The sequence below is a fragment of the Condylura cristata genome, unplaced genomic scaffold (assembly GCF_000260355.1).
Source record: "Condylura cristata isolate star-nosed mole 26May11 unplaced genomic scaffold, ConCri1.0 scaffold00010, whole genome shotgun sequence".
In the NCBI taxonomy this organism is placed as follows: Eukaryota; Metazoa; Chordata; class Mammalia; order Eulipotyphla; family Talpidae; genus Condylura; species Condylura cristata.
Genome location: NW_004567111.1, coordinates 17930500 through 17936499, shown reverse-complemented (window position 1 = coordinate 17936499; position 6000 = coordinate 17930500). Strand labels below are relative to the sequence as shown.

The following is a 6000-nucleotide window of genomic DNA, read 5'->3' as shown; positions in this document are numbered from 1 at the left end:
CTTTTACTAGCCTTATTTGATAAGAAGGTATAGAGGTAAAGTAAAATGTTTAAGTAGAGGTTGTTTATAGCTTCTAAAGGATTCATTGGGCCCTTGAAAGAAACTGGAAAACATTTAGTTTCTGTGCATTTTGTTGCTGAGAATACTGATGGTTTAGCATCTTGGTAACCATTCCTAAGACATCAGTAAGTATGTATTTTAGCCATTTCCTTTGGCCTTTTGTGACTCTTGGAATTTGTGTTGATATTACCATGAACATATTGAAATTCCTTTTTATGTACTTGAACAAGGATCTATTTCCAACCTACCCCTGCTCTTTCCACTTTGTATAGAACTCTTGTCTGAGAGAGTCAGTCCCTGTTCAATTAATGTGGGGCTGTTGCTACTAAAACACTTAAAAGTAGATGTGGTGCTTTACAATGTTGCATATGATTAGAGATACAGAATCGTATCCTCAAATATGTTACCATACCACACCCACCACCAAGGCACCCAAAGTCCTCCACCATAATTCACTGCTTCCATACCCCACTGTCCTCTTCACCCAACTACTCTCTGATAGCCTCAGTTTCACAGTCATATTTTCAAGGCTTATTATTGGTATGGTTGTATATAATACTTTGTTTTATTTCTTTATATTCTGCTTATAAGTGACCCCATACGGTATATTTCTTTCTCCTGGCTTACTTTGCTTAGCATGATAGCCTCCAGTTCTATCCAGGTTGTTTTAGAAGTCAAGGGTTGGCCTTTTTTCATAGCTGAGTATCATTCCATTGTGTATATATACCATACCTTCCTGATCCTCCCATCTAAGTGTCTTTCGGCACTTAGGTTGTCCATTAACTTGGCTGTTGTAATTAGTACTGCAGTCAACATAGGAGTGCAACACCTTTTCAAATTAGTGGATTTTGCATTCTTTGGGTAAAACCTGGGAATGAAATTGTGAGGTCATATGATAGATCTATGTTTAATATTTTGAGAAATGACCATATTATTTTCCATAAGGACCACACCAGTTCATATCCCTATCTATAGTGTGCATGATTTCCTTTGTCTTCACTTCCTCTTCAACACTCATTGGTAAAATGGGGATGTATATCACACTTATCTCATAGGATTGCTGTCTGAGGACTAAACTTGTTAGCATAAAGTAATGTAACAGTGCCTGGAATATAAGAACTATAAATATTAACTATTACTATGTGATTATTATGTAATCCATTTCTTAGAGTTTATGAAGAAAATATCAGAGTACCAATCCTATTTTTTACCTGCTGCATCATCTTAAAGTTAAACAGATCATTAACTCTCTCAGTTCATTTTTTTTTTTTTACATATGTGAAGAAGTAATCCCCAAACCCATAAAGGTATATGAGATCAGGAGTGGTCTAGTGCTTTGTAAATTGTTGGATCGTAGATTTTTTTTTACATTGAGTCAATTTGATATTGATTCAATTCTCTCTGTAAAAGTTGCTGCTTATAAAGCATGTTATGATTAATTCTTAGAAACTAGAGAAGAAAAATGCTTAATAAAGAACCTAGAAGGATTATTAAAACTTACATGTGGTATACTATATAAGAAGAAAAGGTGGCAAGTAGATTTTTCTGAGATTTTCTAGTTAATCTTAGTTAAGACTCTTTAACTTTAAGATAACCTATATTTTACTTCCCTTCTTATGGCTTTTGATAAACTAGAATTTTGGTTCAAGAAAGACCTGACCTCACTACTGACTCCACATTTGGAGAATCTAAGGGGAGGTTATTTCACATTAATGGATTTTTACGTGGACACATTACCTTTTCAAAGCTCTGTACTCTTTTTGATAGGTTTTAAATACTTTAAATCAAATTTTTATCATTCACATTTTGAAGTATTATAACAGATGACTGTCACCTTGACGAGTCTTATATTTTATCTTTATATGCCAGGAATTAAAGATTCAAAGAATCAATAATGTGTGAACATATGCTTGCTCAAGCCTTTTCTATTTCTGTCACTTGTCATAATGAACTGGAAATGCTTTCATAACCTCGCTGAATAAACTCACTGTGTGCAGGGCTTCTGGGGCCGCTAGAAAGACATCTGGTTGTTTATGCCAGATGTCTACTCTGATGGTGCCTCTGTTGTCCTCAGGCCTCTCAGTTTTCTATTGCTGCACAACAAGCCATCCTAACACCTGGTCCTGTACTATTTCTCACTCTTCTATGGGTGACTTCTGCTGACCACTGGGCTTACTCATAAGGTTGCGTCAGCTGACAGGTGCAGTGTGCTGGGGCTGAGCACCGTTGGATGGCTGGATGATGTCCCCCCTCTCTGTGTGGCCGTTCATTCCCACCCAGATTGTCCACCTGATGGTCTCCAGGCAAAGTTTCAGAAGAGCAAAGTGGAAGCCATAGTGGCATTGGGTCCTGAATTCATGTCGTTTCCACCTTATTTTTTTAGTCAAAATGTGTCACAAGGAAGGTCAGACAAGATGATAAGCATTGGGAAAACAGAATGTACCTCTGTAACCTACCAAAATAGCTGGGTGTTTATTGTCTTTTCCAAGTGCTGTGTCAGAATGTTGACAGAAACTGAGCTTCCATAGGTGGTATCAGAATAAGCCAGAAACAAGAATCAATAAAGCCCCAACTCAGAGGCAGCACCCATGCACTCTTTTAGGGTCAAAACATGTTGTTTGCTCAGCATGTAGTAAGCAGGGAGCTAGCTCTCTACTATGTGCTTGTGCTATGCCAAGTTTCTTATATTACACCAAGAATTTACCAAGATAGTTAATCCTCATTCTCAGTTTAGCTGTGCCTTCTGGGAAAATGTCAAAGTTTCAGGAGCTTATAGAAATCACCCTCAATATCCTCAGTGCTGAGCAATATCAAGCAAAAATGATGCTATGTCTGGATGAGAATTTTTCAGGTGTGTTAAGACATGACTCCTACATGCAAATTTATACTTTACTCAACAACAAAATAGTCCTCACCTAGCAATAAATAACAATGTACTTTTCAATTATTTGATACACATTTAATGAATGTTTCCTTTTTCCTACTCTGTTGGGCACAGAGTGAATGCAAAAATAAATTTGCCTGGAAATAAGTGATTTTTTTTATTTATGCATACAGTACTGGGGTACAAGCCAGAGGTGCAGGGGCGGTGAGAGGATTCACCAGAGATAGAGTGGGGAGCAGAACAGGTAGATCCATGAAGTACACTGCTGATGGGCCAGGAAAGGTCTGCGGCGCCATGTGGTCATCTCCATGTGGCCATGTGGTCATCTCCGGGGCAGGTACTGAACTCATGCTGAAGTGGCTTTAGCTTCTTAGTGCTGTGCTTTAACCTGCTACGCCACCAAAGAGGGCCAGAATTTGTGATTTAAAGTGCAGTGAGGAGAAACACAATGTAAAATATTTTTTAAAAAATTAATGTGAGTAAAACATTAATGGAAACAAAGAAGAAATTAATATTATAAGTACTTTGAAATAAAGTTAAATATAATATACAGGAGATGTATATCTGGGAATGGAGAATCAGAATTTCCTTCAAAGAAATAAATGGGACATTAGTTAAATCCTAGGAAGTGGGCAAATGGTTTTTTGGGTGACCAGTGAGGTCCAGGAAAATGAAGCAGTACACACAAAAGGTTATAGAACATGGAAACCCTGGGAAAGACCGGACCTTCTATTCCTTCACTGTGGCTGAAACCCTTTCTGGGCGAGGTGGAGGAGCAAAAAGAAACGTTGAGCAATGAGTACAAAGGACCTGGAACTCAAGCATGCAGGATGTTAGTAGCATCCTGTAAGTCTGGGTTTTTCACATAAGTGAGGGGAACCTGTCGGCATAGTCTAATCCTCAGGAGTTCCCGCTAAGGATGGCACGGTCTAATCAGCAGAGCAGACTGGCCTCACTATGGAAGGTGAACTGGCAAGACTGGAGACAAAGACAGAAGCTAGATTATTACACTGATCTGAACAAGCTACGGGAAGGTTAGCTAAGCTAGGTGGTGGCAGAAGGATAGAGAGGAAGACTTGACTTGATGTTGGACAGGTGCTGGGGAATATGCCAAGTACCGGGAACGATGGGCATGGTATTCACTTTGAAACTGTCCTAAAAACCCACTTGGAGCCAGGTGCAAAAACCCCATAGAAGATTCAAATAAAAGGACCTGACTAGAGGAGAGCAGGATTCCAGAAACTTGAAGATGTGGGAATGTACCATCCTGACAAACTACAATTGAGCGATCTAAACAGTTACTCAAGTTTTCTAGCAAAGCAAGAAAGAAGTATATTCTTTTTACAAGTAAGCAAAACGTAAACCTGAATATCTGAATATCCAGAAGAGACTTTTAGAAGCTTCAGTTTTAGATGTACTAACTCCTAGTCCTCAATTTTCAACGATGACACTAAGACTGTAGATGGGGTGTGCACGGGTGACGCTCTGTCTGACAGTTATTCAGCTGCTTTTCATCTCGTCTTGTCCTTGGCAAAATCAGCCATATCTTTCTATGTGTAGTTAAATTGAACTTGACCCTAAGACTTGGTGATTCTAATTCCCTGTGGCTCAATAATTGGGCCCCATGTGTGGGAGAGGCAGGTTTCACGGGCATCCCACAGCTGCTGCTTATGTGGGTGGATTAAATTAGGACTTCAAGTACACCGCCTGCTTCTGATTTGATCATGGCCATAAAGAGATATTTTCAGTGACATTTCTACATATAAAACCAACAATATGGAAGCAATCAATAACGGCAGCTCTCTCCGTCTCTTCTTACATGCTCACATCATCAACTAAACGCTATTACACCCTGACAAAAGGCCATTATTAAATTCTAGGTATCTATTTCATCTATTTTTAGCATAAATATCTAATTCCTGGCACAATGATAAACCCATTACATATGATTAATTTGCAATATTGAACATTAATCTTGCTCCTACCTTTTCATTAGATCAATCAGGAAATTTTTTATAGAGTTCGTAGTCTGTGTTCAGCAATATAGGACTTGGGAAAAGAGTCTTGAGGGAGATGAGACATCCCCTACCATCAAGAAAAGAGATACAGATAAGTAATCAAATACTTGCCACATATCATCCATCCACTCATTCATTCATTCATTCATTCATTCATTCATTCATTCAGTACGTGTTCTGTTTTGGTGTTAGGAATATGGAAATAAATAATAACACCCCGAAGTTGAATTAGAAATAATCCCTCCCCTTCTCCAAAACTATTTCTCCCCAGTATTACTTTTCATCAGTGCAACATCCCATTAACTTCACGTTTACTGAAAGCAAACATCTGGGTAACTTCCTAGATTGCCAGGCTGCAGTGCAACAGATTATCAAGTGCAATTGGTACCCCCCTTAACATCTCTGGTGTTCACTTCTCTGAGGTGGAAGTCCTACTTTTTAATTTCTTTCTTTCTTTCTTTCTTTTTTTTTGCTATTTACTTATGCATACAGAACTGGGGTACAGGCCAGAGGTGCAAGGGTGGTAAGAGGATTCACCAGAGACAGAGTGGGGAGCAGCACAGGTAGACCTACTAAGTACACTGCTGAGGTCTGCCACGCCATGTGGGTCACCTCCGGGACGGGGATCAAACTCGCACTGAAGCAGCCATAGCCAGCTTCGCAGCACTGTGCTCCAACCCGCTGTGCCACCAGGGAGGGCCCTCTGTTTTAAATTTCTTAAAAATTTTTATTTATGCAGACAAGAGCTGGGTACAGGCCAGAGGCATGGAAGGCGAAAGGACTCACCAGAGAGAGAATGGAGAGCAGAACAGGCAGATCTACTGAAATGCACTGCTGGGGGGAGGCAAGACAGGAGAGGTCTGCTGTGCCATGTGGGTCACACTCCCTAGAGGGGAACTAACTTAGTAGGATTATTTTTTGTGCTACAGTGGCTGTTGGTAGCTTCACAGTGCTGAGACTTAACCCCTTGCGCCACCAGGCAGGCCTCTGTTTTAAATTTGTTGAGGGACTTCCGTGCTGTTCCATGCTGTTCACACA

At 39.8% G+C, this 6000-nt stretch overlaps 1 long non-coding RNA gene across 2 annotated transcripts in view; it reads right to left on the bottom strand.

Annotated features, from left to right (window-relative positions):
• Window positions 1–3295: 3295 nt before the first annotated feature.
• LOC105853481 overlaps window positions 3296–6000 on the bottom strand; it is a 192491-nt gene continuing 189786 nt past the window's right edge. For both annotated transcript variants that reach the window (XR_001145325.1, XR_001145326.1), the window contains exons 4-5: window positions 4930–5029; window positions 3296–3335 (exon numbers count right to left, since the gene is read on the bottom strand). This is a non-coding gene — a long non-coding RNA (uncharacterized LOC105853481). The remainder of the gene's footprint in view (window positions 3336–4929; window positions 5030–6000) is intronic.